The sequence below is a fragment of the Lonchura striata genome, chromosome 11 (assembly GCF_050655825.1).
Source record: "Lonchura striata isolate lonStrDom1 chromosome 11, ASM5065582v1, whole genome shotgun sequence".
In the NCBI taxonomy this organism is placed as follows: Eukaryota; Metazoa; Chordata; class Aves; order Passeriformes; family Estrildidae; genus Lonchura; species Lonchura striata.
Genome location: NC_140713.1, coordinates 14,588,013 through 14,608,359, shown reverse-complemented (window position 1 = coordinate 14,608,359; position 20,347 = coordinate 14,588,013). Strand labels below are relative to the sequence as shown.

The 20,347-nt window shown below is 33.7% G+C and overlaps 1 protein-coding gene across 6 annotated transcripts in view; it reads left to right on the top strand.

Annotated features, from left to right (window-relative positions):
* The window catches only part of LOC110484420 (uncharacterized), a 91,645-nt gene that overhangs the window by 25,817 nt on the left and 45,481 nt on the right, over positions 1 to 20,347 (top strand). For 3 of the 6 annotated variants that reach the window (XR_014957898.1, XR_014957901.1, XR_014957897.1), the window contains 2 exons: positions 17,712 to 17,829; positions 18,286 to 20,230. The gene's annotated coding sequence lies outside the window, so the exon portion shown is untranslated. Of the gene's footprint in view, positions 1 to 8,430; positions 8,614 to 17,711; positions 17,830 to 18,285; positions 20,231 to 20,347 lie in introns of all 6 variants that reach the window. The other 3 variants (XM_085589611.1, XR_014957900.1, XR_014957899.1) reach the window with 3 other exon arrangements.

Below are 20,347 nucleotides of genomic sequence, written 5' to 3'. Positions count from 1 at the left end.
TCCTAGAGGTAGCTTTATTTTTTTTTAAATGCTTTTTTCAAGGCTGTAAGACATCCTAGAAAGCAACTAGCAACAAGAAGCAATTCTTTGTATGAGAAATATAGCTGTTGTTTTTTTTTTTAAGATGTAGAAGAGGTTTCTTCAGAAAGATGCAGAAGGTACTTTTGAAGATGGAATTGCATTGTTTATATGTATGATGTTAAAAAAATTGTCACCTGTAATTTTGAGAACTAAAATCAGTGCTACTCATCTCTATTAAGTCAAAATATAATATACTTGTTCTATAATTTTCTAGTCATATATTTTATTTTATCACAATTTTTTAAGAGAACTTCTTAAATAATGCGAGAACTTTGTGTTTCGATTCATTTAGGTTCATGAATTCATCAATTTCTACCTTTCTCCATTGATCTGTTCTTGTGGTAACAAAAATGCATGTTCATGAAGGGTAGATGAAACAGTAAAACCTCTGAACTATTAAGAGAGCAGGTGTATTTGATACAGATTGGATTTTAAAAATATGCATTGGTTGATACAAATTCTTGGGTTAATTAAAGAATACAGCCTGTCAAAATTGTTACTGAATTAATATTTTTTTAAGATTAAAAATCACTGCCTTTTATCTTTTGAGATAAATATCCTGCTGGTAATCAAACACTGTAAATAAAACTTGTGATTTTTGGAGATTGTTGTGCTAATTATCCCCTAAATCTGAGTTGTATGCCAAAATGTTTAAGCCATTTAAGATCATACTGAGGTTTTTTTGCATGTTGCAAATTAGACAGTTCATGGTTATTTCTTAGATATGTTGATCACAAAGGGTATCTAACAGATTTTCCAGTACTTAACTGTACCACTTGCTTCTTTCTCTTTTCTTCTTGTCTATGATGTATGATTAATCATAGATTACTTCATTTTGTTTCATTTCATTTACAACATTTATGAGCTTCACTTTGTCGGTATGAAATGCTTGTCCCCTTCTTTCCTTTCCAAAGTGGCATAATTAGTGTTAGCATCTTTTTTAACAGGCTACATAAAGTTTAGTGGCTGGATTAAATCAAGTCATTAACATAATGTGCTATACAATTTGCCCCTATCTCTTTTCGTTTCCAGTACATCAAAGTGCCACAGAGTGCCAGTGTAATTGGGCCTTGCTAGCTTGTCAGGTTCAGTCAGGCTGATGGCTGCTGCTTTTACTAAAAAGCTTCCAGGCATGATAATTAATAGAGAAAAGAAGTCTGAGAAATGTAAAAGTTTGGACAGTTCTCTATGAATATTTCATACATTTGAATAATCAGAAGTTAACATTATCAATTTGATGTATAATACATTGATTAAAAGCCTTGTTTCAGATCCTCAAAATAGACATCAAAACTAGGAATTTGCATTTTCTGTGGCATGGTCTTTATATTAAAAAAAAATAAATTAAAAAATTATTTCTTCTTCCATCCCCTCCTCCTTTGCACTCCCATGTCTACACAAAATCCTTACAGAAAATTATATAGCATTCAGTTTTCACAATAAAATTTATTGCTGTCAGCTTCCAGGTTTTCTTAAAATGTGCCATGAGACAATTACTGGCAAACCCAATTTGTTTGGTAGTGGTTCTGGTTTTTCTGTCTTTTTTTTTCTCACAGATACCATAAGTGCATTCTCTTGCTCTAATAGCAGTGTACTGATAGCAGCCATTACCTGTACCTGTAAGTTATGATCTGAAGTTGTAACTAATTTTGACAGGAAAATCTTTCTTAAACAGCAAAAAAAAAAACAATGTCAAGGGCTCATGGTTCTCCTGGTGAAGGGCTAAGGTGAGAAGTTGTAAAGCTTCAAGTTTATGTATAGCAAAGCAATAAAAACTATTCCTTTTATTTTGGGGTTTTTTTTTGGTACAATTACTTGAACAGTGTATTTCCACCTATGTGCCAGCTGTATTCATTTAAAAAAAGGAAATTATTTGGACATTACATTGCAGTTTTAAATTTTGGCTGATATGATTCCTCTTTACACTTATTTTCTGCAGGACTTGAATGTGTTTGGTATACTTCAGGGAGATTTTTGAGTGTTCAGTGTTTTTTTCCTCAACCTGGCTTGTTTTATAAATACCTAATCTGAATTTAGAGAATTAAATTTCAGGGTTTTAGTATTACCCTGTGTTACTGAGTTACTGTGTTACTCCATTCTACCGTGCCAGAAATACTAATCCTTTGTATTCTCCTACTCCCTTATAGAACTAACTTCTGTTGCTTTGTGTTGTTGTTCTGTCAGAAATTGGGGAAATAAAAGTGCTGTACCACCATATTTAATAAAACAATAAATAAAATCTATGAAACAGAACCATCTTATCAGAGTATGATAACAGTAACTTGTTAAACTTAGTAGTCAGTACTTTCAAAGACTACTGAATGGTCCAAGATTAAAAAGAACCATTTGCTATTCTCTGTCTTTGAGGTGGTTGTTTGCTGGGGGGTCACTATAATCCAGAAACTAAAGTAAAAGAAAGTTTAAACTATCCAGGAAATACCTAAGCTGTGTTTTGCAACTGATAAAGTGTGGGATGACAGAAGTTTGAGTAGACACTATTCTGAAATGATGGATTTACAACTTCTATCTACCCCTTGTCAAGTACACTTTGAAGTTGTAATTGAAAGCATGTACTGCTAGTCATTCTTTGTGATAGGAGAAATGAAAGAAGAGGGAGAAATAATACCAAATAACACCAAACAGCAGCTTTTAAAATTATTGAAAACTACAGAATCTTAAGTTATTGCCCATTATTTTTAGGTAACAAATAAAACTAATTAGTCAGAATATGAAATTAAATAGAAGGCCAGATTTAAGGCTGACCCTGTAAGCCCACAGGAAAAGCATCAGCAGGAGTAATTCAACCTAGGTGGTAATATTTTTTTTTTTTTTGAGGTTATGGCTACAAATGCTCCTTAGTTGCTTACTGGAGAGACTATTTTTCAGAGCTTATGGACATAGGAGTAAGTTATGGTGACTTTGCAAGTAGAATGTATTGTTCTAACTGGAGGTCTAAAAGGCAAAGAATGGGATTTTAAACTGAGTTTTAGTTGGATTAGTTGTGATAAATGTCATCAAGCATAATTTTTTTCACATTATGCATATTATGAGAATCAAGTTCTATTAATCTTTGAAGGTCTGTATTGTTCTCACACAATTCTGTATTGACAAGGGGAGGATACAGTATCAAAAACTAAGTATTAAAACTTTAATGAAAAATCAGCCACATTAAAAATATGCAATTTGATGCAGTTTTTCACTACAGATGCACTCCTAGCAAATAAAGATGCTATACTGACAATTCTGCCTCCTTCCCATACTAAGAGGTACTTTTTTTCTAAACGGATGAGCTGTCAAATACAGATCTTTGAAATTTATTTTTTTTAATCAAGATAGAAGTATGTGATCTACATGTAGAAAAATACATGCACAGCTGTATATACAAAGGCAGAAATCCTATTATATTTGTCTTGGACTAGATTTTTCCATAATACTGCTACTTATTTAATCTTACTTCTGTAACTTCAGTGTACAAAAAATGTACAGGTATTTTTTTCCTCAAGGAATTTTCTGCCTTTAATGCTTTTTTAACTTAAGAATTATGGTTCTCTTTGAAATGAAAGGTAGTTGTAAGTTTACACAACCTTTGAATTTCTTAATTATGTGACTGGCTGGTATCTGTGTAGCTAACTGGCTTTGAGATTTGTTAGAGTTGTGTTTGGTTTTGATTTTTTCTGATGGATCAATAAAAGATTAGTGATTAAAAATTTAAAAAGTGAAGTTTTCTCTTTGAGACAGTCTGCAGGAGTAGGTGTACCTTCATTTGGGATAGCAACAATATTGCTTATGAAGTTTTCCCAGCTTCCTGGAGAGAAAATAAATTTAGAATTATGCAAGTTTGTATCTCACCAATCAAAAAGGTTCAGTTATATTTCTATATTTTTATAGTTTTATAGTTTTATATTTTTATATATATTTATATATTTATATATAAATTTATATCTATTTATATATTTTTGCATTTGTTCATCCCTAGAAACAGTTTATCTTTAAAATCTGTTCATTGTGGTGTGCTATGGGTTAGGTGCAAAACCAAATCTTTAAAACCAATTCCACTCTTGAGAAGAATCATTGAACAATTTCATGGTTTTTCTTCAGAAAGGGTGTAAGGCAAGCTGAAGAGAAAGCAAGCACTATGCAAGTGATCAAAAGTTCTATTATGAGCAAAGTGCAAATATGGCTTCATGATCAGATATGTAGTTGTCATGGTTGTGGTGGGAAAGCACACTTCCCTCAAGAACCTTCTATTTTCTAAAATGTTTGGTGCTCTATGCCTAAATAGAAATTGTCATGTTGGAAAGAAAAAGAGCACATGGCTGGTACATGACAGATTTACATAGAGAGTCAGTACTTAATCATTGAATTGGCTCAAACTGTAGCAAGTAGTTAATGCCTTTGAAGATCTTAAATATGAATTTATGCTGGTCTGAAAAATGATGAATCTGCATTAGATAGAAAGGCAGCAATGAGAGTTCCCTTCATTGTCACAGATAGATCTTTTTGTTCAGTGTGTTAATTCTAGCAAGGGCTGAAGGGGCTGCATCAAACCTTGTCATGGTGCTGATCTCGGGTCATTACATTCTCCTTGGCACATGGCAAAATAGTGATGCTGGGAGGAGATTGTATGTGCCTTTCCCCCTTCAGCAGGGATCCAGCTCCACAAGAGCAGTTCTGCAAGGAGAGATCTCTGCCCCAGCACCTGGAGACAGTCTAAGGTGTGTGCACTTTGTTAAAGTCCCATCCATGTGGAGAAGGAACAGGGAGCATTTCTGTATCTCTCTTCCTGTTCTCACAGCTACACCAGTGTAGGGGAAAGGTAAAAACAGAAGATGTTATTCCTCACATGAAAAGTCACTGCATACAGCATTAGAATAATTTTTTTGCAATATGTATTTTTATGTGTATATGATTCTGTGTTGCCCTGTTAATCATAATTATTTAATGAGTAATGTTTGTGTCTCTGTACACTTGAAATACATTGATGTTCCTGTAATAGCATTCTTTCTGACTCTGTTCTGACATTGTTAATAAGATGATCACAGGAATTCAGCACTTGATAGAGGAAGGGGGTTCTCATTCAGTAATATATTTGTTAATCAATATTCATAGTGATTGAAATATTAATAGCAAATGGATGATTACTTTTGATTATTGGAGAATAGTTTACAGTTTATCTTACATGCTCTTTGCTTGAAATAGAAGTGAATAAGTGGACTCTGGAAATAAATATATAAAATGCTAAGGAGTAAACATGGGTTTTTTGAGCATTAATAGATATAGGATTCAAGTTAATCTTACAGTTTAGAAGTTCCCTTTATTTTGAGTTTTTCAAAGCAATATATTAGTTAAAATTGTGGATGTAAAAATAGGAATATTGGTCCTATAAGCAAAGTATTTTCAACTCAGCTGTTCTGTGCAGAAAGCATGAACTTATTTTTTAAAGCACTTCTGTGGGATACTGTTGTTGAGCATTTGAGACAGTTGGAATTCTGTTTTTCATATCAAAGTGTTAGCCTTTTATTGTAACCAAAAAGGAAATCAAAATACAGAATATACAGCTGCTTGAAGATGACAGTCAAGACTAATTACAGAATTCAACCAAGGGGTTTTAACTCAGAAATCAGAAAGGTGAGAAAGTTTGAGATCTCAAATTTGGATGTAATGTCCAATGCATTTAGTACTTACCCTAATCCTAAATTTTTTGAAGGAGTTGAGTGATTCTTCCAAATCTTTGGGTAGCATTAATTACAAAGAGTCAGTGTTAAATAGTAGAGAAACCATTTTGGCATAGACTAAGTATATTACCCATGTTTTGTTTTCCTCACCTGAAATGAAAGCAGTTAACCAATTTATCTGAGACATTTTTTGAAAGTGTTTAATATTCTTCAATATCTGCCTATTCTCTGTGTTAGGTGAAATTTGGTATTATGTTTTGTTTTAAATACTAAATGTAAAGACTAATTTTACTCCCATTAAATAGAATTATTTTTGGGCAGTAGTTGGCAAACTATCCATTGTTCACTTGAACAGTACCTAATAAATGAGAAAAGGCTTAAAAAAACCAGCATAGGAATATGCATGTAAAGAATGTATCATAGAAATATAAATGGTCGTTTAAAAATGAATTCATATCATATACTGGATGATACAATATTTTCAGCATGGCTACATAATGTGAGTGGTTTTGTATTAATGATGAAATATGACATGAGCTAATGCTGTTCTTAAGCAGTTCTATATTTTTTATTTGTAAATATATTTTTTAATCAGCTTATGTTCTGCTTTGTATATGTTGTATTCATATCTAATAGCAATAAAACTGGGACTCAAAATAGTCTTGACTGTTAAGCTCCAAAGTAATTTGTTATTTTTTTCCTTATAATTTTCTAATAGTATGTCTCAGTCATTTTCTTCAGGTAAAGCAAAAAAGCAGAATACCTGAATTTACCACTAGCCTTGAAAAAGTGTAATATTCTTTGCCTACTGTATGCAATTACAAGTGTTAAATATGTCAAACAAATTTTAAGAGATGTAAAAGGAACACTTTATAATACAGGATATTGTATTTGGACTTAATTCATAAGCTACTGTCTGTGTACAAACTAGTCTGACACAGCTGCTAAATACTTTGGGGTGAACAAAACCACTCAGCATATCCCTTTAAATACAGATGCTAATACATTTGTTCAGTGCAAGAAGAAAAGAGTTGTTGCTGAAGTAAAATTAGACAATAGAGCCAATTTCATTTTTTATGCATGTGAATGTAGAGTGCTTGAGGTTATTAGTTGAAACTGAGTAACCTTTCCAGGCTTTCATCTCTTTCTTTTCAAATTTGAATATGAAAAGCATATTCAAGTCAGAGACCATCACTTTAATGACATTTGGCAGTCATTTGATTTATTAGATTTTAGAAAAAAAATTCCTTTTAAATATTTCATCATTCTATGCTAATCCCAGTAATATTGCCAGCTGAAGCCATGTACCTGTATTAGTGGAGACAGAATGGTGTGGAATTTTTTCTGTCATCCTAGTAAAATTTCCATGAATCTACTGAATAATAAAACAACCTTATTGAAATATTCAGATTTGGGTTTTTAGTTAAAGTGTCTTAGGATACATAATAAAAGGAAATGTCTTTTGAAAGGAGGGGGTAAAATTACTTCATCAAATATTGAAAGGACTTGACAGCAATGGAAATTGTTCTATATGATGGATATTTTTACAATAGGATACACCTGCTTTTCAGTTTGATTAATCATTTAATTTACTAGGGGAAATGTAAGCTATCTCCATAATAAATTAGAGTACTGATTTACAGTTTGAACACTGAATCTAGAAAGTCAGTCTTCTGAATCTGATTAATACTTCAAGTGATTTAAGTTTAAAATCAAAAATTGTCAAAATATTTCCACATAGGGGAAATATTTTTAATAAAGATATGAACTTGAAAGAAATGAAAGAAGTAAAAAGAATTTTTTTTGACATTTCTGTATTCCAACATGTTGTGTTTGCTCTTTGAAGAAAGTTGTCTTTGAATGCTTACCTACATACTCCACTTTGGAAACCAGAGTGGCTTTTCTTTCTTCAAATTACCTAGGGAAGTACTTGTGACTTTCTGTTGAGTCTGACATTCACACTTAAATATAAAAACATTATTACAATGTATCTGTACACAATACCATAGACCTTGCTGAGTAGTGCGAGACAATTTTGCAAGGAAAGGAAAAATGTAATTTTACTTAAAAGAGAATAAGAAAAGGTCTGATCAAGCACAATAGTGTTTAATCTTTTGACATAATTAATATGAACTCTTAAAGGTATGTTTGATTTAACTAGTCAAGTTCAGTATATGAAGTTGAATTCCATATAAATGCAATTGTCCTTTATATGCCTAACAACTTTGTGACTTGATGGATTTTTATTGAATGGGGTATTGTCTGTAGGAGGCACTAGCTATTCTCTTCCCTTTGAAAAAACTTTGGTACCTAATAAAACTGAAACTGTTTCCAGAAGTTACAGGATCACTTTGCTGTGTGGCTAAAAAGTAATGGCAACTGAAATTAGTGGTTCAGATAGCATTATTACCTAAAGATAATCTTAACTTAATCTTCTCCAGTAGACTATGACTATTGACAAAATATTTTAAGCATCAAGTGTCAATCAGTATCTGTTGCAACAATATTCATAACTGCAAACCAAGGGGTTTAGATTCTTCCCGTGCCTATGTTAAATCAATCCATCAGTGTTAGTTCTACAAACTACCCAGTGGTTCACATGTATGTTAGGTTTGTGTTAACACTTCAAGAAACACAAAATTATTGTTTTGGTTTTTGTTTTGTTTTTAAATAGGAAGTTGAACAATCTGGATTAAAGTTACATCACTTGGTTTTACGAAGTCATGAATTACATCAAATGAAACAATACAGCAGCTGAGTGTAGAATACAAATAAAACAATTTCCCTGCAGAGGACACTGCATTGTCACTTCCAAACCCAACGGGTGGTCAGAGGAGTGACTGTAACTACAAAACTGGTGAGTGGCACCTATCCTTGAGCAGGTGTGTTCCTTTCCTAAAATTCTTATGAAAATGCTTGCAACAAAGCCTATTTGCTATACATTATATATACATTTATCTCTGTACTGTTGTATTTGTCATTCTTCAGCTCTTTTGGGAAATACCAATGATGATTTTTAAGACCTGAGATCCTGATGCAATTATTAAGTCTAAACTAAAATACAAAAGTAGGCTTGTGTAAGAAATTGAAACTGCAATATATTTAAATATGCTGGTAGCGCATACATTTTAAAATTAGGTTTTATATAACTATTTCTTTTTTTTGAAAGAGCACAAACTAATTTTTTTCCTATTGATACATGATACAGCAAAAGGAAAATGTTCTATCCAACCATGTACAACTGAAATACATTTGAGAAAATATGTCATGGATTTGATCATTGCTTGTGAATACTAAGTGTACCTTTAACAAGAATTTTTTTTAGTGGGAAATCATTCACCTGTATTTAATACTAATAAATTGCTATTTACTTCAGAATACTGAATCCTGCATGTTGCATATGCTAAACTCTAATAAATGAACATCTGTAAGTCAGTCTCAATCTACCATTGTGACTGCAAGGGCATTGATCTTTGAAAGGCCTTGGGAAAGAAAAAGAAACTCACGAAGAAAACAGTTCTGTGAAGTCCTGAATTCACGAGGCTTCCTTTCATTCAGACAAACAGGATTTCTGGCATCATGTGCTAAGTAAGACATTGCATAAAGGAGAACTCTTTTTATAAGCTGGACAATTTCATTTTGTTAGCTTCTGTAGGCACAGATGCTCTAGTTAGGCAGCCATAAATGGAATTTCTTTTTCAAAACCTGTTGAAATAATACCATAACCCAATAAAAGCTTCTTAAGGCTTTTCATTGCTCTTGCTTTTTGAATTTTCATTGCTTTGAATATAATAAACATTCAGAAGTTAAAAAAGTCTTATACAATATTCTGATTCCTGGGTATATTAGTTATGGTGTAAGTATAGTTGTATTTTAAGTATTTACCTGTTTGAACTTCAAAATATTCCAACAAATCAATATTAAAAGGTGGGTTTTGGGCTTAATTGCTTCAGGACTGTATTCTGCAGCATTACACTAATGTGGTTGTTATTTTTAGTGGTTTGCTTAGATAATTGTCTAATTTCTACTCAGATTAGCTTTGCATATAGGGTGAAAAACCTAATGAGTCTGCTTTTTGATAATACCAGTTGAGAAGCCAGTAAGATAATAGTAATGAAATCTGCATGTGTGTTTACTATAGCTTTGCTGCATCTCTTATTCATGTCTAATTAGATTTGAGTATGCTGAATATTTGAGGTTAATTGAATATTTTCTTTAATAAAAATGAGATTTGCATGGGTAGAAAGAAATTTACTTTGAGCTTAGAAGGAAACTAATAGTCTTTTAGACTTTTGCATGGAGAAAATCAGAGTAAGTCCATAAGTAATCTAAAAAAATCACTAATTCTTATAATAAATAAAGCATTTTATATTATCTATAACTGGAACAGATTGACTGTTTTAAAAACATCTTAACGGTTACAGAAGGCTTCATGAGATTCATTGCTTTAAAAAATTTGATTTTTTTCCCATACCTTTTGAACATTCTTCATTGTCATTGTTTCGCATGTGAGATAGAGAAAATTAACAGGAGCTTGTTGAAAAACAGTATAGTAGAGTTCCAGTAATCTGGACATAGAAGATCCCATGGGTTTCCATTTTCACAGGTGAGTCAAGCATGTAACTTGGCATTAATTGGCTTTTTTCAACTATGACTTTTTCACTGAGAATGGTTAGAAGATAATTTTCTTTCTTCCAGAGTCTTGGAACAAAAACTTGGATGGGGAATTTCAGACAGGAAGTTTAGACAGTTTAGGATCATGCTGCAAACCTCTTGATTGCCCATGACATTGTGTGGTACCTCCTGATGACCACAGTGACTGAGAGCAGCTGTTGTGTTTGGTACCACTGAAAAGAGTTATGAGAATATCTAAGAATGCTTCCAAGCACTACAGGCCCATACATTCAAAGAACAGTGAAACTTGCCAAATTATTCAGTGGTTCTAGAGAACAGACAGCAGAAATAGAAGAAAGTAATATGAAAGCTGGCAAAGGTTTTAGATGAAATTTAATTGGGAAGCTTTCTTTTCTCAAAAACTTTTCTCTCTTAGATAAACATGTGACTAATTGAACAACTTGAAGTACAAGTGGAAGTAGAAAGGAGAGGTGTGGGAAAGATGGGATGTACTTTTTATTAAAAATAAACTTCTGAAGATCCCTGTTCTAAAAGGGGATTCCTCAAATGTTAAGGCTTTGCATCAGGAAACATTGTTATAATTCTGTGTGTTTATTCCTTTTCTACAATAAGCTCAAGACTGTGGAGTATTTTTTTCTTCACTTGATGAAAATCTGCTTCATCATGTAGTTGTTCAGTTGTGTTAGAATGTGACCTATGAAAAAGCTGAGCTATAGCAGAACAGCAATATTTTGAATTACAGAGATTTCTAACAAGGTTCCAAGGTCATTGTAATATTCAGCTTTTAGTACTTTTTAGGACTAACTTTAAAATTATAATTTTAGAGGCTAACTGTCACAAGTTAATTTTGAATTATTCTTGCAATTAATTGGATAGAAAGAAATGTGAAATGTTCCATGCCTTGCAGCAATGTTAATCCTGCTCAGTTCAAGCAGTACTAAGGGGTGCTATGAAAACATGTTATTAATCAGGATCTAAAAATATACTTTCACTCTGGTTAATCATTTTCTCCAGACTTGAATGAAGTTGTGCTGAATGTATTACTTACTAATCTGAATTTTTCCATTGAGTGAAATGAATTTGAACTCTTTAGGTTTGTTAATAATTTGCATTTAAAATTGTTTTAGGTACAATATTAGTAAACTTAGGAAATTCCTTTTAGGATGCTTATGGGAAAGGGAAGGATCTGTTGATGTGGCATTTCCTTTGAAGTTCTCTGGCTGTCCATCTGTCTCCCTGCTGCCTCCCCATCACTTCCTGTGGTGGCCTTAGGAGCACTTGGCCATGAGAGCAGCACATGTGGAAAGTCATCCACATGTCCAAAAGAACAGATGACAATAACAGCTTCTTATAACCTAAGAAAGTAAGAAATTGAGAGTGGAAACCAAGGCTTCAAAGGCAGAATGCCAGTGCCTTGCTTTCAGTTAGTAGAGAAAAAGGTGGCAAATTGCAGATTCCTTTGATTGAATGGCTTAGCAACTCAGCCACTGGAGTGTCTGTTTGTGCTAGTAACCCATTCCTAACAGCTGCCCATGGACGAGCTGGGAACTGCTCTGGGGAAACTGAAAAATCAACAGCTCTGGGAAATGGGTTCCTAGGACTGAGAGAGCTGTGTTCTTCAATAAATCCCTCTACAAGGAATTGAAAATAATTTCTTATGTCCTCATATTGCTGTATTCCAATACTCTCATCCCATAGCAGAGTTGATACTTCCTCTTTATATAAATAAGTTTATTTTGGGTAGCAAAAGACAGTATGAGATATGTTAAAGATTTCTGTCTGCACAGGGGAAGAGGAAATCTTATTTTAAGGTGGAGAGTCAAAAAGAACTGTTGTGAGTACAGTGGCAGAGTAACTATAAAAAAAGTGAATATTAAAAATGTTGGAGTTTAATGACAGACTAATTTGTAGCTCCATCTTCTCCCCTTAAAAGCAGATGAAAACTCTTCTGAAGAGCTATGTTTGACTCTTTGGGGCCTATATTAATTCTAGTTCTGTCCTAGCAAAACCTTTTAGATTTCATCTCTTTATTTAATATTTTTAAATTCCTGTAACACCTTTTCAGTCTTTATAATCTTTCACAGTAGTTTGCTGATATTTGCAGACTGATACCATTTGCAGGCAAGCAGCTATTTTCTCTAATATTAAAATGCCCAAAAACTTCTTAAAGAATTTCTTAAAACCCTGCTTCTCATTCTTCTGTTATGTTTTCCAAACCAAGGCTAACTTTCACTCTAGGTCATATTAATAGTACAAAAATTAAAAGCTGATCCTTGTGTTTGTATTTGAAATTAAAACAATGAAAAGCTTTCAGAGCACTCACTCACACTCCCCAGGCTGTGGATTTTCTCCAGTCCATTGGTCTAGAGGTTTCTTTTATTGAAATATTGTGGCAGGAAAGGAGGATTAAATTACTGAGGCTGTCAAAAAGGACAAGCACTCTGCCATACATTATCATTATCACTGGCTTCCTCAGTGGAAGAAAATACAGTAAATCACTTCAAATACAAAGCAATAAAGACCACTGGCTTTTAAAATCATGAGTGCTATTGCCATTAACAGAAAGTGACAGCTATGTGGCATGCTTAGATGCTGCTTGTATCTTTTTTGACAGTGTGCACATAAACCTGCCAGTGACACACCATTAGATCACATGACCCTTCAAATTTGATTCTAACATTGTTGCTTTTCCATAGAAAAAAAGAAAGAAATGTTTATTTTTCTTTGTTCTTTTCCTCATGCTCTTCTAAAAGGTGAAAAACATTTGATACTAATAGTAATTCTGATTTGCTTTGCAGTGATAAATGTGGTTAAGGCAGATAATTGTGCAGAAAGATCCCAGGTCTGCTCTAAAGCCAGATCTGCACGTTGGCAGATAGATGTTAGTGCTGGAAAACTCTGTTATAGGTCTTAGTAAATAATGCTTGTGGTTCACCTCATGGTTTGTCTCTTTTGAGGAGGCTGGACCGAGGAGTTAATACCTAGCTAACTAACTAGAAAAAATTTTGTTTCACCTAGGAATGATAGCTGCATTCTGATGGGACAGTTGCTCTTACTTCTTTCTAGTGTAGGTTCATGTGGCATGGAGTACTGCAATCTCACATAATGCTGGATTAGTGCTGTGGGTTGGGGTTTGGTTTGGGAGTTTGGTTGGTTGGTTGGTTTGTTTTTAACAAATTTGTTCCACAGAAGAGAGGATCTATCACCAGTATTCTATCACTAATGAATCTGAAACGCACATATATGCCCAGTGTAGTGTAGTACATTCGTTGCTTTCTGAATTCAGAATACTGCTAAGAGTCTAAGAGCTGCAGAAAGTGTTCCTTGGCCCTAGAATTTCCAGAAATAAATAGGTAGATAGATAGGCAGCTATTATGTGAATGCATATGAGAAAGAATATAAATTATTCTTGTCCAATTTTATAATAATAATAAATTTGTTCTCATTCAATTTTTTGATTGTGATAGTATGTACATTACTTATACAGAATGAATGACATAGTTTGATTACATTTTCTCTTGAATGTCAATTGTTAAAATGGAATAATTGCTAATTTCAAGATTCATTTGATTTGTGTAAGAATAGGAAACCTGCTGATTGTATTTGATGTGTTGGAGTTACTTGTAAATCTTTTAAATATGTATTTATTCACAAATCACTGATTCTCTCCACAGTAAGGAGGAGTGATCTCTCTTAATTTCATTTCTAGATCTGAGTTTCATGTCTTGGCCAGAAAACAGGTTTTACTGGAATGGAGCAGGGAACACCATGAAATGATTACTTGTCAGGATGGAAATATCACACCAAAACAATTCTTAGGTTTGGAGATTTAAAAAAAAAACAACTAAAAAATACTTAATAAGCAAGCAGATAACAAATTCCACCATACAGAATAGGAAAGTGGTAAATGGTCTACTAAAATTTGACAATACTGAGGATAAAATACTCTTTTTTTTCCTTTTTTTTTCCCATAAGTGATAAATTAAGCAAAGGGAAATAGCTAGTCAGTGTGCTGTGATTTCTCCTCTAAACACTTGGATATTTTTAATAATTATTGTACAAGCCTAAGGTGAAAGTAAGGTAAGACTACAGCAGTGAGGTTTTTCTCTGAACAGAAGCGTTCATCTTCTACATGTTGCTGCCATGGTAGTGCCACTGTGTTTGTAGGTGGGTTGTTTTCTGCAGTCACTGATGTGTCTGGTTTGGCCCGTGGTGAAATTTCAGTTCTGCTGTGACCAAATAGAAAGACAGGAAGTTCACCAGTAGTCCAGTTCTCCACTTGATCCTAGCAAGAGGACCACCAAGAAAGAAAATTTATGGAAAGATTGTGCCATACACCAAAAGTTTCCAACTCTGTGTGTTTTAAACCTGGCCTAGTTAGATCTTCAACACGTGTTTTCTATCACAAGCCTGACAAACCAGTATCAGAGCTTTTTCAGCTGAAACAGGAACTGAACTAAACTAATGCTTTAAAGCTCAGGAAACCAAATTATCAAGGATATAAATATCATTGAAAATTGCCTGCAGATGGTTTAGCTTGATACTTTATTGGTGTTTGTGCTAGGCAAAATTACAACAGCATAGGCAGTGTATTATGTCTATTAAGTAGTGTATTAATTTATTTTTTTTCCTGTCACAATGAATGTTGCTGGAAATGATACTCACAATAACTGGATCCATATTGGAACATAAATAAATGGGTAAATATCATGGGGTTTTTTGTCTTCTAAAAGAAGAATCACTTGAATGAATAGCTCTTAAAAAAGATATACTATTGTAATATATAAAATTATTGCTAAGTCAAATTTGCAACTATATATATTGCAACTATTTTTGTAGTTGAAACTGAACCAGTTTGACCCTGAAAATAATGCATTTTGCAGCTTTATACACTTTTAGTTTATGCTTACAAATAAATGTTAGTTGGTGTGGAATTTATATAGAAAATACATATTTTTTAGAGTCCTGTTTAGGTTGGAGAAGAGCTTTCAGGTCATCAAGTTCAACTGTTAACCCAGCAATGCACTAATATCTCCAGGGATAATAACTCCACCAGTTCCCTGAGCAGCCTGTTCTAGGGCTTGACAACTCTTTCAGTGAATAATTTTTTTCTTAATAGCCAGTCTAAAATTTATTTGGAGTGGAATTCACTGTTCATGCATATATGATTTCAAAATAATGATTGTTCTCTCTTTTCAATTTCATTTATTAATATGGAATAATTTTAGAAGTTTATTAGAAGTGTTGATTTTGGTTCCACATTTGAATTTGAATTTAGTTGCAGAAATGCAAAAATAATCAGTATCCAAAAAAAAAAAAAAAAAAGAAAAGTATGCTGTTAAATAGAATTATATAAAATATATAAGCATGAGGTCTTAGGACACTAGGAAGACTTAGGAAGACTGAAATCCTTTTTAGGTTACTAATTGTTGCAAACCAGAAAGATGGTTCTTTTCTTTTGACAAACATATTTTCTTTATGTTTTCATAAAGACAGTCATTGTCTCTGTCATTAATGTGGAGATTTTGTCAAAATATTTGATTTCCTTATATCTGTATTGTGTGACATGGGTAGCCTTTTTGTTTTGTTTCTTCTTCTGTAAAATGGGGATTCAAATTCCTTATTAATTTTAGGAAGATATACTTGCTAATATTTGTAAAGCTTTGGAATAAAACCAGAATTATTATTTCAGCATCTGAACCCCATCATTATCTACTTACATGTTCAAACCTTAAAATCAATTAACAGGACACATTTCTGGCCATCCATTTAACTTTTGTAACTGTGTCACAGTTTTGGTTTTTTTTCTTACATTGCTGCCTTTCAGCATTCTAAGAGTGTAGAAATTTCAGTCATGTAGTGAACCTTCTCTGATTCCTCATGCCAGACTGTAGCTGAAGTGCTGGGACCTGGAGGTAAAGTCTGTGCTCTTCTGACAAGTGTCAGGAGAGACATATGTGAAGAATGGAGGAATCCATTCTTCTAACAGTCACCCTGCTGTGATAACAAGAGTGAACAGCTTTATGCAAGAGGTTTCCAGGCTGATCCTGACAGGTGCATCATCTCTTGGTGGGAAATGATTGTTATTCCAAGGAACAGACTATATGAACTTATTGTTCCCCAAAGTAACAAAATCTTTGCCTCCATGTTACAGAATAGAGCATTTGTAGAGTGTAAGCTTCACATTAATATACTGAATTCATGCACAAAGTTTTCTACTTGCTTCTTAAAAACTCTGATCTCTGGAATACAAAAAAACAAATTATCAATTTGCCTATATAAGAGCTTCTGTCCAGTTGCTCTAAATTACCTGCTCATGATAATGCCTTTAAGTGTTCTAAAAACAAAAATAAATAATTGTTCAGGCTTTCATAGTAAAACATGCTTTAAGTTTAAAACACTGTTTTTTCACTTTTCTTTTGGCAAAGAAGTTTCATTTAGTTCTATTCTTTCCTGCACTGCCTAGCAATTAACTTCTCACATGGTGATTTTTAACAGGATGTTAAAATTTCTTCCTATGCAGTAGGTTTGTAACTCCTGCAAGGAAGTGTGTACTTATACCTGGCATTACAGAAAAGAAATGTGGAAATCAGCTAGAGAGAAAGTCTGGGATCCCAGAGAGAAATATAGGAGAGTAATGCTATCCATAGCTTTATTCATGTATTCATATTTTGTATAAGATATCCTTTCCTGTAGCCTTGGATGTAGTGTAACTTGATCCTAACCCATTTGAAATTATGTCTATTGTAACATTTTTAGGTTGTAAAGCTCACAAACATTCACAGTTTGACCAGTGTTGCCAAGACATAGCAAATGCTAGCTCTAAATTCCTGTCATTTTGTCAATCTCAGTGTTTTTGGCCCCAGCTCAAGCCACTAATTCAAGCCAGCTCCAACACAATACTGGAATTATGTGTTTGAAAGGAAAGCCATACTTGGAGGCAATAGGTGTAATTTAAGTTCATAGAAGAAAAGCATATATTTTGTGTAGTTGTTTGTATAGCCAAATAAACAAGAATTGTACCATGGAGTGGTGGGAGGGGGAACAAAAATGAAACATCTCTGTAAGCCTGTGGATCTATTACTAAAACTTCTCTGTCCTAGTACAGCTAAATAATACTAAAGAAGAAGGGAAGATTTAAAGAGAGGGTCTTGGACTATTCTTGTCATGGAAAAATGTTGAATTTAATTGATAAAGAGCTTTTGTTTATGTAGCAGAAGAATAAAAAACAGAATTAAGTTTTTGCTTTTTTCCATTTTTAAGTTGATTTTTAATCTTTTCTGAATACATTTTTTTCTTGTGTTTCTGTAAAATTTACAGTGCTGACTGATACCCCAGAAGATGAGCAGAACTTGAATGTGAAGATACTGATTTTGCTGAATCTGTTTGAAAAAGATATTCCAGAATCAAAGAAATACCATTGAACATGACATTGGTGGTGAGTTTTAGAGACCACTTTCTTGTAAACGTTTGTAGCTTTAAAATTATTTGTTGAATTTCTACTTTTCTCTGCAAGATTTCCTGTGAAAGTAATTGTTTTACATAGTGTCAAGAAGAAATTCTTTCATATTAACTGAAGGCTTCCACATTTGTTTTCAAAAGTCTGCAGAAACTATTACTGTCATTCCTTAAAATATATTAAAAAAATCCAAAACCAAGCAGCATCCCCAGGTCGTAGGAATTAATTTATAAAACCTAAGAACTTTAAGGACATGTCTGCTTCCTGCAATTCTCTATTTTGTACAACATACTTCATTTTAATAGGAATATATATATATATATATATATATATATATATATATATATATATATATATATGTATGTATGTATGTATGTATGTATTAAACTTTATATCAGTAACCCTGCATTGCTGATGTCTGTATCTTATTTAAAGTTACAGTGTGACCCCCAGAGTAGTGGCAGCTTTTGTGTCCTCCATACCAAACTGTACCGAAGCAGTGGGAGTGTAATACTGGGGGTTGCTTAGGGGTCACTTTAGCCTGAGCACCCCTCTGGTAAAGCCTGTGACCAGCCCTTCACTGTGACTTCCCAAAGCAAGGTGAGCTGAGTAGGAGCTGTGGAATCTTCCCTTTCCTGGGCTGTTGGAGAGTGTTTTTGTACTGCTCATAGGAAGACTGGAGAGGGTTACTCAGTCTTCTTGCAGTCAGGGAAGTAAAATGTTCTCCTTACCTGTGGTAGCAGGGTCATGGTTACCAATGGTGCATTTTTTCCCCTCCAACTTCATTTCAATCCTCTTTCCTGTTGTGGTGAAGCTCAGGGAAGGAGCTGAGAGTTTCTTGGTGATAAAGCAGTCCCTCTGTGGGTGCATGAACCAGCTGCAAGCCTGGACACAGTGCACACAAGGTACCCTTTGCAGAGCAGGAACTCCAGTTAGCCCTACTGGAATGCCAGGCCAGTGTAACTTTGCTGCTGCTGGGGGTAATTACCATACCTTGAGCAATGGGGAGCTGAGTATTGAGGGAGAGAAACAGGCTTTCTTACAATTTCCATTATCATGCATGATTTGCATCCATGCTAAAATACTCAAAGAAGAGTATAAATACTCCAAGTTCCAGGAACACAATAAGGAAAATGCAAAGAATCAAATCTCCACACCCTGGAAAAATAATACACAGATTTGATGCACTTCTTAATGTGGCTGAACACTTAAGCTTTGCTGCACCGATTTTTCTCCAAGTAGTTGTAGAAAAGCACATCTCCTCTATAAAGGTGTTTTGTAGTCTCTCACTGGAAGATTGTTTTTGCTCTGTATTTTAAGTCCATAATTCCAACTGTCATAATTACTATTTGATAAGATTTATTAGTGATATAAGTATAATTTTTTACCATCTCAGAAAACTCTTGAAAATCCTAATCATCTGAGAGAATTGTTATGACAGGAAGGACTGTTTTTTGTTACTAGTTATTGTTCTGTCAAAAGCTAATCATTATTATGTAATGCCAGCTACTTCAATATTGAGGAGCATTTCTTCCCCTAATCATAAGACATTTGAACTAATTTTTACTGAATATGTATTATGTCTATTATAGTGATAGTTAATAGCTAAAAAGATTTTTATACTTTTTCTTATCCACACTTCTGCCCTTCCCTGCAGTTATGTTTTTCTGTTGAATCCATAACATGTAACACTGCATATTTTCTGAAAATTTAGAAATTTCAGAGAATTGAAATGAATTTTGCATTAATATATGTCAGATCACGGTAGAAGATCATGCTACTCTATTTTCTTGGACAAATTTATTGGAAAGGATCTGTTGTCAAGATCTGGGCATAAACTTCAATTAAATATAATGGCATGATAAATAGAATTCCTGAGTAATATGTACATTTTCTCTGAGGTGGCTATTGGTTTGAGGGAAAAGGAATAAACGTAGACAAAGAAAAATTCACAGGACACTACCACATGAAGATGTAGTCATTCTCTGATACCCTGAGCTTCATTCACTCTGTTTGAGGACTGCAAGCATGGATCTTTTTCATATCTTGTTCCTTTCATTGCTGATTGTGTGGAAGTGGCCTCCATGAAATCTGAAGCAACTAAGGGCACGACTAAGCAAGAAGATGGATGAAAAAGAGACTGTATAGTCAAGACATCTAACAATAAGTCTCAGAGATAATATGACAATATGAAAACTGATAGAGTTAATGTTCTGATATCATTAATTATAGTTATCCTGCTGTTCTTACAGTAAAACCAATACTGTGAAGTCTGCTCTAAAGTTGACAGTTCACTGAGTGATTTGTTCAAGAATATACAAAATGCTTTGGAACTCTAAGAATGGCATCCAATCTGTCCCATAATAGGTCTTTCTACAGGGTAAGTGATGGAAGGTTTATCCTGTGTTTTCCCTGCTCTAAACCTCTTTTGAGCTATCCCAGCAGCCTAGAAGTTGCAGCATGGAGCATCATTGCATGTCCCTGAGTACTTACCCTA